This window comes from Microchirus variegatus (genome assembly GCF_963457635.1).
Source record: "Microchirus variegatus genome assembly, chromosome: 13".
Classification (NCBI taxonomy): Eukaryota; Metazoa; Chordata; class Actinopteri; order Pleuronectiformes; family Soleidae; genus Microchirus; species Microchirus variegatus.
Genome location: NC_139814.1, coordinates 12804882 through 12818454, shown reverse-complemented (window position 1 = coordinate 12818454; position 13573 = coordinate 12804882).

Sequence of the window (13573 nt, the reverse complement as noted above, 5' to 3'; positions counted from 1 at the left end):
GTGGTTTCTTTGCTCCATATGACAAAGGTATCATTAAAACTGAATCATTTTTGGACAAAACAAGACATTTGAGAACATTAACCTTCCCAGGTTTGATATAGACGTCATAGCGTTCGAGGGATGTCTGCATTACTGAGCAAACTATTACTTCTGGTGAAAGATTAAAAGCAGTTTATCGAAAGATAAACAATAAGGAATGAGGAATCAGACACTCTTGCAGGTCTATTATGAAATGAACTACACTACTGTTCCAAAGTTTGGGGTCACTTAGGAATGTCCTTATTTTTGAAGGAAAATCACTTTTTTCAATGAATATATATAAATGTATAAATAAATATCAGAAATACACTCTATACATTGTTAATGTGGTAAACGACTATTCTAGCTGCAAAAAAAAAATTATATAATTATTCCTAATCTTGTCAATGTCTTGAATACATTTTCTATTCATTTCGCAACTCTTTTGATGAATAAAAGTGTGACTTTTAATGGAAAACACAAAGAAATTGTATAGGTGACCCAGAACTTTTAGATGGTAGTGTATTATATAATTACAGCCATATACAGTAAGCAGTATGTGCAAAGACTGACAGACGAGAGAATTTAAATTCACCATAAGCTCGACTGCAGCCTGTGACCATGTCTGTCCAGCAGGTGGCAGCACAGAGCAGAGTCAGAACCTGCACTGCAGACAGAGAGCAGCAGTGCCTCAGCTCTGCTGCAGTGGCCCCATCACACCTCAACGCTCAGAGCCTTCACAGCTGGTGTCTGCTCTGCTCGTGGCATAAAGCAACCTCCTCACGTCGCCACCCGACAGCGGAAAAGTTGCGTCCCACGGGAACTCCCTGTGTCGTGACAGTTGATTTATGGGACGGTGTTTCTTTTTTGGTATGAGTCACACCAGGTGAAGGATGTGTGTTGGTGTGTGTGTTTTATGACGGCAGTGGCTGTGATCGAGAAAACACGGATGTTATTGTGTCAGTGAGGTGATCGCAGAGAGAGAAGGTGAATCATACAAACTAAGAAGGAGTTTTCTCACGATCATCTCTCTACATGTCCTTCACCTTGCATCAATCAGTCACAGCGGACACAAATCAGTGACACAAATATGACAATCCATCTTCTTCGAATCTATTTACTCCAAACTCCGGTGTGCACAGAATACATGTGTGTGTGTGTGTGTTCTGTGCCGTCGGTGAAAAACTCTCCTATTTTTGTGCAGATTCTAACTTCTCCTCCACTGAGGAATTTCTTCTTAACATTGTTAGATTGTTTTTTTGTGTGTGTGTTTTCCCCCTGCAGGAGTCTATGTGTGTGTGTGTAGCAGGGCTCATGTTGCACGGATGGTCAGAGGCAAACACACAACCTCACCTTGACACCACAGATGATTAGTTAAGCTGGCCTTGTCTGGAAGGCAGCTGATAAAGAAGCGGAGAGAGGTGGGGGATTATTGCTTAGAGGAAATCAAAATCACTGCACTGAATATTATCCCTTACAGGTGTTGGAGTATGTGTGTGTGTACTGTGAAGCACACATACTTTATTGACCAGTCAGCCCATGTAACTGAGAGCTTTACAACACAGTGACATCACCTGATATAGAACATGATATTTATTGTATTCTGCACATTGTTGGGTGTCATGGGGACAGGCAGCAGCATGTCAGGCTTTAACCATGTGACTATGGGAATCCTTTGTGTTGTCCATAAAGGTGAACACACACTAACGTTGTAACCATTCAAACTTGACCCCAAACTCTAAAAACCTATTCAAGTTCAATTTGCAGTACCGTTCAAAAGTTTGGGGTCACTTAGAAATGTCCTTATTTTTTAAGGAAAAGCACCTTTTTTCAATGAATATAACATTAAATGAATCAGAAATACACTCTTTACATTGTTAATGTGGTAAACGACTATTCTAGCTGCAAACATCTGGTTTTTAATGGAATATGTACATAGGCGTATAGAGGCACATTTCCAGCAACCATCTCTCCAGTGTTCTAATGGTACATTGTGTTTGCTAATCGCGTTAGAAGGCTATTGGATGATTAGAAAACCCTTGTGCAATGATGTTAGCACAGCTGAAAAGAGTTTTGATGGTTCTTTGACGAAAGGGCAACATTATTTTGAATAAAAATCATTATTTCTAATCTTGTCAATGTCTTAACTATATTTTCTATTAATTTTGCAACTCTTTTGATGGATAAAAATGTGAGTTTTAATGGAAAATGCCAAAAATAATGTATAGGTGACCCCAAACCAAGTATATACAGCCTAAAAGCACAGCAGAGTGTCTGTAGTATTTAGTGCATAATCCAGCAGGGGGCACTGTGATGTAAGACAGTGATGTCGTGTTGTTTTGCTGTGTATTTTTTTTGTGCACTTCATCATGATTCACCAGTTTCACTTGCCCACATGTGGTCAACATACTTTTGTTTTTATGAGTAATGAAAAAAGGAAAAAGAAAGTTCTGGTAGAGTGGGTCACAGTGTGCTGCCTCCACTGGCACCTAAATCAGAATCATTACTGCCAGCCACAGCGCTGTGTCGCCATGGCAACATGCCCGTCGAGTCATCAGTGCTATTTACGGTGGAAGAGAGAGACACAAATGCCAAAAAATGACTTGTGAAGGAAAGATAAATCAACATTATCAAGTTGCAGGTGATAATGGAGATGGAGAAATTAAACATAGACTTTCACTGTTAATGATTACATAAAAACAGAAAAGTGATCTACTTTTAAACCTTTTATTGATTATTTAGACATAAAACTATCATAAGGTAAGGTACCAACAGGAAATGATACATTTGTCCTCATTTAAAGTACACACATGAGGGATTTATGGAGATCCAATGGCAGAAATGATGATAATCACATTCATGTCAGCTTATTAATTTCTACAGGGAGTCACAATGCAAATGGCCACAAAAATTCACCCTGGACATTTCTCCTGCCAGCCCCTGAGTCCAAAGTGAGGCCATGTGAGGACAAAACAGAACGAGTGAAGCTCCGGATAATTCACAGAAAAGCTATTGGACGGAGCTGAAGTGTCTGACTCCTCCCGTCTCCTGCTGGTTTCATCACATATAGTCAATAGCAAATTCCAGAGCATGTCCACACCCAAATTTCCCTAATTCACGTCTGAGAACCGATTCAGTCTGAGGGTTCTGCAAGTGAAATATTTGTCTCATCAGGAGCCAGGACTCAGACAGCGACTGTATGATAGATGTTGCAGTGAAAAAATGATCATCACTGACTTATGGAGCCAAGACATAGCCTTACAAGAGCCTTACAGCACAATCCTTTCATTCCACTCTATGTGATAAGAAAACCCATCTTAGCTCAAATGGAATGAAGAACCTGTTAAGCACAAACACAGATCCGGGTCTGGATAACATTTCTGACATACTTCTCTGCCGAGTAGAAAGTATGCGTGGAGTAAAAAACACCACTCATTCCTGACACTTTATGCTCCGAGTCCAACTCCTCAGAGTGGAAAACGACTTACAGGCGACCGGCGTGTGATACAAGACAGACAGCGGGGCCAAAGACTACAACTGTGCTCTCTTATGCTGTCACTGTCTTCATCCTGGCGCTTTCAGGCTGCGATGAAAGAAAACAGATGCCTCTGAGAGACAATCAGTGGCCACTGATTCATGCCATAGAAAATAACTGACTGGAAAAGCGATTTGAAAAGGCATGTGTTTGGGGAACTGAGGAAGGCAGACATCCAAGTTCTGCCCTCACCCAGCTGCACACACACACACACACACACACACAATGAACCACAAGACCCATCAAGGCAAAACCTCCCAACCAAGAAACTGAACTCAAGGAGGCAAGAAATCCAGGCCGAGCCCCTTCACCTGACACCGCAGTGAAGCACGGCAGCCAGACAGAGGCTGCTCCACCAGTGCTGGTCTTTGTCAGTGGGACAAGCAGAGAGTGAAGAGCCACAGGCAGAGCTCAGGAGCTTCAGGTCCTATGGATTCCTGTGTGTCTGTGTGGCAGGAGCGTCTGCACACAGACGGGGAGGGGGAAGGTTTACAGCTGCACGGCTGCTGAGAAATGAGCCCCGGGAAGCTTCTCCAAAGGAGAGCCAGAGGCATTTCCACAATAATAAATAATAACCCAGTTTTTTTTTCTTTTCTTTTTTTTGAGAAAACTCTCAACTGCCTTTGAAAAATCAGGATTTTTGTGAAGCTCAAAGTAATTTTTTTGAGAAGAAGTTAGGAGGGAAGAAAAATGATGACGGGACTTTTTTTTCTCCTCCAAACAATGAGGATTTCTTTTTTTTTACCTTCACTTGAACAGACTCTTTTTATTGCAAGTGTTAGAAACTAGAAAAGCACATCATATGCAGAAGTGCCACTGCGAATTAGCCATTTTTCTTTCCTGTGCAGCATGGATATGAATATATACATTATATACACACACTGCTACACACTGCTACACACACACACACTGCAGGATGATACTTTATGTAACTTTATGTAGGTAGGGTAAGTAGATGTGTCCTGACCTGAGGGTTAGGTGGATGGTAGATAGATATGGATGGATGGATGGATGGAAGTTTGGATGGATGGATGGATGGATGGTAGATAGATATGGATGGAGGTTTGGATGGATGGTAGATAGGGATGGATGGATGAAAGATAGCGATGGATGGATGGTAGATAGATGTGTATGGATGGATGGTAGATGGATTTGGATGGACGGATGGAAGTTTGGATGGATGGTAGATAGGGATGGATGGATGAAAGATAGCTATGGATGGATGGTAGATAGATATGGATGGTGGAAGGTTGGATGGTAGATGGATTTGGATGGATGGATGGATGGTAGATAGATAAGGATGGATGGAAAGATGGAGGGTAGATAGGGATGGATGGAAGTTAGATATAAATGGATGGATGGATGGTAGATATATGTATGAATAGATGGATGGATGAAAGATTGCTATGGATGGATGGTAGATAGATATGGATGGAATGTAGATAGGGATGTATGGAAGGATGGATGCATGGATGATAGACATGAATGGATGGATGGTGGTAGGTAAATATGGATGATGGATGGCAGATAGTTATAGATAGATAGATAGATAGATAGATAGATAGATAGATAGATAGATAGATAGATAGATAGATAGATAGATAGATAGATAGATAGATAGATAGATAGATAGATAGATAGATAGATAGATAGAACATGAATGCACCACATGACACACACACACACACACACTGACCATCTTGTGTCCTGACCTGAGGGTCATTTGAAAGGTGGGGGAGGGAGAAATGGGGGAGGGGAAAAAAGAGAGATATATGGGACTGCTCTGGGAAAGAGAAAAGAAAACGGAATGGAAAATTAAGAGAGAAACTAGATTTTAGTGAGAGGGAGGGGGAGGAAAAAAAAGAAAGAGCAAATTAAATAGAGAGAGAAAAGTGATACATAGTCATAGTGACACATCCATCTTTACACACACCCCTCCCCTGGGAGAGTTGATGAAATACAAGTCCCCACAGGCTGTGGTTCAAGAGGGACCCTCTGCTTTGACTCAGATCATGTGTCCACATACACATGAACGTGCAGAGACATCCACTCATATCAGCTGAAGTAATGACTCGCCGCAGAGACAGAAACCTACAAGTGTCAGATCACATGCACAGACGCAGGAGCACGGCGCGCGAGCTCCGTCTAAATTACTAATCGCCGTCTCTGCATGTGCGCCCCGTGTCTGTGCAACTGCACCAGCATGAAAACAGGTGCTTCCCGAGCAAGGGACATCATTCGCGTTGCCTTGGCAACACTGCCCATCCTAGGGGTTAATGGTTTTAGCATGAGAAATTGATCTAACCTCCCTAAATGGGGAAGTTGAAACTGCATAATTTAGCAAAGCTCCCCACTTCCTCCATCCCTCCCTTCTCTCTCTCTCTCTCTCTCTCATATTACAGATATCTGCATTTTTATCTTCAGTGCATATGCAGAGGCTGGGCTACTTTCCTCTTTCAGGCAGCATCCACATCAAACTCCCACTGGGGACGCATAAAGGAGACATGAGGCATTTTTCCACCAGCAGACAAACATCATCTCTTACCGTCTCAGACACAGCAACCCAATAAAAAACCATCTTCTCTTTTCTTAAGACAAAACATTACAAAATGTGTACACCGTGCATGTTTTTATAATAATCTCATTTAACTGCACTTGACAAAGAAAGCAGGGTGGTGTTGTGGTTAACACAAGGTTCAGCTTTCAAGGACTGCTTTTTTTTTACTGTAAACCTGCTGAGATGCTGCAGAAACAGCAGCAACGCTCGTCTTCTGGCTTCACCATATATGACAAAGTAGTCCAAAGCCTGGTCCTAATGAAACAGAACATCATTTCTGAGGAACTGGTTAAGTTAGATATTTACTAGTTACGGTTAAGGTATCTACGTGAATGGAAAACAGTGTGTGGTCCTTAAAAGGATAGCTGAGTGAAACTGTGTGTATGTGAAGGATCATGTAAACATGTGTGTGTCTGTGTCTAGTTAATGTCGCACAGTCCCGGGGGAAAAGGAAACATTTCCCGTCTTCCTGTCATGCATTTCGAGGACACTGATGACCCTGAGGTCACGGATGGTGCAGAGGTTTCTCTCAAACATAAAAGAAGACGTTGGATGAAAGCCTCTCTGAAAGTTAATTCTGCCTCAGACTCGGGCTCAACACCGAGAGTCTCTCTCGTCACATTCACTTCCACTTTTCTCTCTTCCCTGTTTTCTTTCGTCCCTCACGAAAGAAAACAGCAGGCTCATTCCGTGTCGTCCTCACACATGCTGAATACTTCAATTTCATTTCTTCTTCTCACACACACACACACACACACGCACACACCCTCTGCTCCTGGAAAAGGGGAAGTGTGGTGTTAGTGTTAAGAACCTCACCCAGCCAGCAACTAAAAATAAGCCAAAAAGAAACTTTTTAAACACTACGTAAATGGCGTTGAACACCAGTTCAAATGAACATTTAATGGCCTGAGCCAAATTCGTTTTTTTTTTATTTTTGTCCTCCAAATCCCAACAAGGCACTTTGATTCCCACTTCATTGTCTCCAACTGATTAGCTTTGTGACTGCGCCGCCGCTCGGCTAATAATAAAATGCTAAAACAAAACCCCGACTCCAGAAACCGTGCCGCAGAGCGATTTACGCGATTAAAGAAAACCAGCCGCGTGTGGGGCGTCCAAATATGTAAATGAGAGAGCGTGGAGCGTGTGAAAGAAGAGGGTTTGTGTGTTTGTTGTAATGATTTTCCGGGGATTGTCACTCGCACGTTCTTAGCGACCTTCTTGGCAAACAGTGACGGAGGTGGCGCTGAACTGTTTAACTATGGCACTTTGGGACGGGAGGGGCATGGACGTGGACTGCAGAGTGAGCAGAATAAAGAGTCGGTTTGTTTCCACGCGCTGTTAAGTCACGCTGAGCTCGGAGCTCGTCGATATAGCTTTTAATTGAACTGTCCTTGTCCCAGAATACAGGGACCAGTGGGGATTAATCGACTTATTGAATGGAATGTTTTCGGTTTCTGCTAACGTCAGAGACGTTGGAACAACTTAAACTGGCAGCAGATCGAGTGCCATTCCGTGTATTTATCTATCCACTTATTCATTCTCCCTGTTTCAAAAGCTCTCTAACTCTGGGTTTATTTTTCTTGCCGTTTTCTTCTTCTATTATTTCAACAGGTTTGAGTCAAGTCATTTCATTTAAAGGAGACATATTGTGCAAAATCAACTTTTTAATCATTTGAATACTTATATTTGGGACTCTGGAGGCCCTATGAGTCGCCAAAGTGTGAAAAAAGACAATGTTTTTGTGGTCCGCCTCAGTCTAAGTACAGGAGATAATCGACTTCCGCACTCATTGCTACGTCACAATAAGACAATCATGGAATCGTTGTCTCGTGGAGCTCTCCTTTGTCCCTAAAAACACAAGTATCAATAGTCTGTGAAGTGTTCTTTTCTTGCCTGTACAGCGCAGCACAGAGTTGTACACAAACTACCAGCCTCAGAGGATTTACGTGTCCAGTGGATACATTTTATATATGGCGGCGATGTGCCGGCTAGAGTCGGCAAATGATGGCTTTTCCAAATGCTAACTGCTGTTAGCTGCTGGATGTAGTTTCCTGTGTCTCATTGCGTTTAAAGAGACAGGTGATTGAAAAGTTATTTTGACCAAAACATGTCACTGACATGTTCATTAGGACACCAGGTTGACTTGTATAAATAGGGTGTAGTATGTCTACTTTAAAATTCATGTAAATGTACTCAGTGTCCATCTATGGACTCCGGCTTCTCCAACTAAATTGAAAACTAAGCTCCACTTTTGAAAAAAAAAAAAAAAATGCAAATTAAAAACTGTACAAAATAACACAGCCAGACACCTCAGATTAGACTTATTCAACAATGACCGACTGCGTGCATGGAATTACTCCATCATTGTCACCTTGAGATGAAGATTAGCATTCGGGTGAATGAGGAGCAGATACGACCACATCATTATTCAGTGACACTGGCTTCTTCCGTGTTGAATAGCCACCAAGATAAAGGGATTAGCAGGATGAAAAAGGATGAATGTGTGTGTCTGTGTGTCTGTGTGTGTGTGAGAGATGCACTGAAGAAATTCATTGTAAAAGCTGTTAATGAGATGCAACAAATGCCTGTACACACGCACACACACACACACACACATTGGCGAATACACAACTGCGGCGACACATTTTTACAACAACACAAACCCACACCATTTCTATCAAAGATTGCTTTCTTTACTTTTTCCCCAAAAAACTGGCAGACTCAGCCCTGAGCTGCAAAAACCCAAGACGCTGCTCAGAAAAACTGCAAAAGCAACACTTCATTCATCTCCTGCTTTTAGCACCAACGTTTTGGACAAAAGGCACAGAGATGAAGAAGGGGGGGGGGTTAACAGAGGTGTGTGAGCATGTGTGTGTGTGTGTGTGTGTGAGGAGATGAACAACTAAAATGGAAATATGATCTGTCTTTACAAGCCTCAGCACAGCAGGGGTGAGTTTATTCGTGTACCAGGACGGTGAAAGAAAGAAGCAGGGGTCCAACGCTTGGTAATGTTGGACTGTAAAGACACTGAGGCTGAGAGGAAGAGAGAGCACACGTCTGATTTAATACTAGGTGATATTTGTGTGTGTGTGTGTGTGTGTGTGCATATTTCAGCAGAGGTTGAGAGAGCAGACGGAGTCAAGTCGGGAATGAAAAAGAGGAGAAGTGTGTGTGGAGGCTGAGGCCTGCTGACCTTTTGCTGTGAGGTATTTTTTCTGACATATTTCTACTGGCCGGACACTCGACCGCCTCTTTCACAGAAAAATGAGCAGGTACAGCTGAGGTTTGTAAAGTCACCATCGAAGCAGCAAAGAAAAAGTCAGTGGTTGGCGTGACCTGTGGTTTCTTTGTAGAGATAGAGCGATATCGTTTTTTTCAGGGCCGATACCGATAACTGATATTAGGAGCCGATGTTGATTAGCAGTAAAAGTGAAAATATTGGCTTTAAAATGTTGAATAATACAAACACCCACGCTTTAACATTTAAATGTCTTTAAGCATATGTTTATGCTTAAAGACATTTAAAGCCCCCAGCCTCAGCAGCATGTCTTATGACGTTAAATGAAAACTTGGGTGCTTTTTTAAAAAAAGCCTGATGTCGATATGTGCCGATAATCGGTCTATCTGTAGTTTTTTTATTTTATTTTAAACCCCTGCATAACCTGTGAGTGAATTGTGACGTCAATTGTGACGTCAGAGGAAATAAAAACAACAAATCGATAGCCTTCTCTGATAATGTCAAGATTTAGGGGATAAAACCATGAGACTCTGTGTAAATCAATTGCTTCGATGATCCAAATAAATATTAAATGCCGCCTCCAAAAATACGGCTGAAAGATGAACGAGCGTTGTCGTAGTGTTGCACCAGAAATCTCCTGCAAAGATGGAGCAAACCAAGAAGAAAATTGCACGTTCACCTGGGTCTTTCTTACCTACCGATACTAATTGCAGCTGAAACTGATAAAACACAGCGTGCCTTGCAGAGTAATTTCACCCAGAAGTGAATTAAACACTTGTTTAAAGCCAGCACTAATGATGTAACAGAAAAACACACGCAGAGATACTTTCTTGAACCTTCTCTTCTTGTTTTCTTTCCCTTATTTCTATCCATCTCCCATCTTTTTTTTCTTTCTTTCTTCACGCCTGCCTCCGTCTCTCTTCATCACGTTGCCCTCAGCTTCAACCTTCTCCAGACCATACAGCATATTCAACACGTCTGCTAGCCTCACACAAATATATGGTAAAATATGGAGGCCTGCCGGGAGCTGAAAGGGCACATCTAACATCGGTAACAGCAAATGGGGGTTGGGGGTGGATGGCTGCTTAGTCAGTGTGGGGGGGGGGGGGGGGGGTGGGGGGGTTACAGCCACAAAAAAAATACATGGCAACGTCCTTAACAGCAAGGGAAGGGGGGAGGATGCTGCAAGACATGGCAACCTTCTGACCGCAATCTTTTGATTTCTGTTTCAATCCTGCCAGCTGAGTAACTGTGGGAGATTGTGTGAGGCAGATGGGGTGCTGCCTTGCTGCCCTTTTTCACAATTCCATTTGATTCTTTATTTATTTTCTGGCAGTAACCAAAGAGGGGGTGAAGACAAGGCACTCCAGGTCGGAGAGGAGGATGAATCACAACCAGCAGCAAAAATGGAGAGAATAAACACAATATTCTTTATTTTTAAGACAGATTTGCCTTAAATACGACAACGTAACAGAGTCGGAGGTGTGAAAACTGTTGGTTCAACGGCGGGAAACTTGAAGGTAACAAAATCTGCAAAAGAAATCAAAAATGATTTCAAGGCCGCTTGGCATGATTGATAATGGCATATCATTTCCAATCCAACTCTGAGTCAGAAGAAGGTGAGTCAGTAAAAAACAAAAAAATCAATCTATGCATCCAAAATTTATAACGAGCCGTCAGAGAAGAATAATTCACGACAAAAAAAACCTGCATCGTCACGCAGCTAAACCTGCTTTATTGACACACTCCTTCCTCATATTCAACAGCTACATGAGCCGGAGCCGTAAATCATGAATAATCGATATATAAACGTGGCAGAAGACATATTTACAAAGAGGCAGCGGCTGCCACAGCCCTTCTCAAATCAGTTAATGCGGGATGGGCTCAGTGCGTCCCGAGGGGGGAAAAGCTGAAAACCAAATGAACCAAGTGACGTGTGCAACAGAGCGGCAAACAGAATGTCTGCCGGTGGCGGAAAATCTGCTGTCAGTCACACACACACATGTAAAAGATTACTGCACACAAACACATCAACACACACTCGAGGATTCAGATAGAAAAACAGAGTGAGAAACGGACACACACAAATTCATCCAAACAGAGATGAACCAATTAGCAGGCGACACACCTGAGTGTGACAGGAAAAAGATGGAGAGAGAAAAGAAAAGAGAAAGAACACATGAAAGCTCCATGAGAGGGAGGAAACCAAAGAGTGAGACACACTGAAGCTGAGGAGGCAACAATGCACAGATAATGCAGCACAAATGTGAGGCAGACAGAGGCGACCCTCTGTCATTTCATACCGACACTGACTGACTGAGAGGGAAATGATTTTACACCAAAGATATTATGTATACGCAGTGCAGGGCTACGACAGTTTGAAAACAACACAATAAAAGAATCACAAAGGCTGGCAATTTGGGATAAACATTATGAGATGTGCTGTGGGAGCATGCAGATGGTGTGTGTTTAATATTTATGATGGATGACAATGATCACGGCTGCACAACTGACTGCAAAATAATCAAAAATGTATGACCGATTGTATTTGGACGATTGATCGAAACTTGCGTGTCAATGACGATTATGGCCCCAAATGACTTATAAATAAATAAATAAATAATTGAAACAAAATGATTATTTTTAAATGGGGGCTTTTATTCTGAAAATAACGCTTTTACTGTTAAATGGTGTTTGACTTCCCGTCCTGCTCGTCATCTGGCAAAAATAGAGCACAGGTATTAAGTGGAATCCCAGGGTTAAACAGGTATTGTAAGTAAAGACTTATACAATATGCAATACTTTATAGATATTTTAAGGTAAATTTCATGTTTAAAGACACTTTATTTTTTTAAAAATCTGCAATAAATTCTAATAGTTTCAGGTTCAGGTCAATGAGTTATTATTCCCATAATCAGCTGCCCAATACCAAATGCAATATACAAATTTAATTTTGGAATTTGAGACATAATCTGTTATATAACAGCATTATAGTGAAATTCTGAGTACTTAACAAAAATAACTGGCTCCAAAAGTTTGCTCTGAACATGAGAAAACACAGAAAAAGAAAATAAGGTCAAATTATCATGATTTTGTGTGAAAATGACAGTTAGTCTTACCAAGTATGACCATTATATATTTCAAAAATAATGGTAATAAGAGACAAATGGACAATGCACACTGTTTTTGGTTGAATCTGTTCATATTCTGCATATTTTGTTGGCACAGTCAACACATTTGACACAGACTGTAGCTGCAAATAAAAGAAATTCACGCATGATTCATGAAGCTATATTGATGATACAGGTGTAATTTAGGCTTTAATGAATCAGTCCATGGTCTCTCATCAGTGTCTAACCTGCTATCAGCTAATGTAACTTGACATAGGTGATACAGACACCACTGACGCCGGCTCGCAAACCCTTGTCTGCAAAAAAATTGAAGCACAATTCAAATACACACATAAACCACTGGGTACGACATACTTAACACACACATCTGAACCCAAACAACACACAGCGAGCACTCACTGAGTGCTCCTTAAATTAAAGCACCATTACATTACAGCATCTGCAAATTACCTCTCAATTCTCCTGACCACAAACTCATCAGACCATTAGGGAAGCCCTGGACACACACACACACACACACACTCTCGGGTGCTAATGCTCCTGTTGCTCTGTCAGGCTTTCTGAGCAGATGAAATGTTACAGCTACAGTTTAAACTCTATGCAAACGTCTTGACAAAAGTCTTAATCTTAAAGTTGGTGCAATTGTTGCGTCCTGACAGAAATAGAAGCAACTAGTTGAACCTAAGCTGACACAGCAATGAGCATGGCATCATTCCCTGAGGAGGATTTAATACAGCGAACAGAGCCGGAGAAGGGGATTAAAGAAAATGTCAGTTACAATCTCCACACTGCCAGTGACAAATATGCCGAGTAAGATTTCCTAGAAATCTTGATTAAAGGGCAGAGATGGATGAGCGGCTCTGGAGGGAGCAGCTGCACAGAACACCAGGAAGGAGCTGGAAGATCACTGCAACTGCAGTCTTCGTGAATCAGTACACACCATACCAAAACACCACAGTGCTATGGGAAAATCACAACATATCTCAAGGTATATGATGTAGAATAGTCACAAAACTGACTCCATATCACCAAAATCTAACCATTTTCTTCTTGGTGCACAAACACGGCAAAAAGCTGCGAGGACCAAGGTGGAC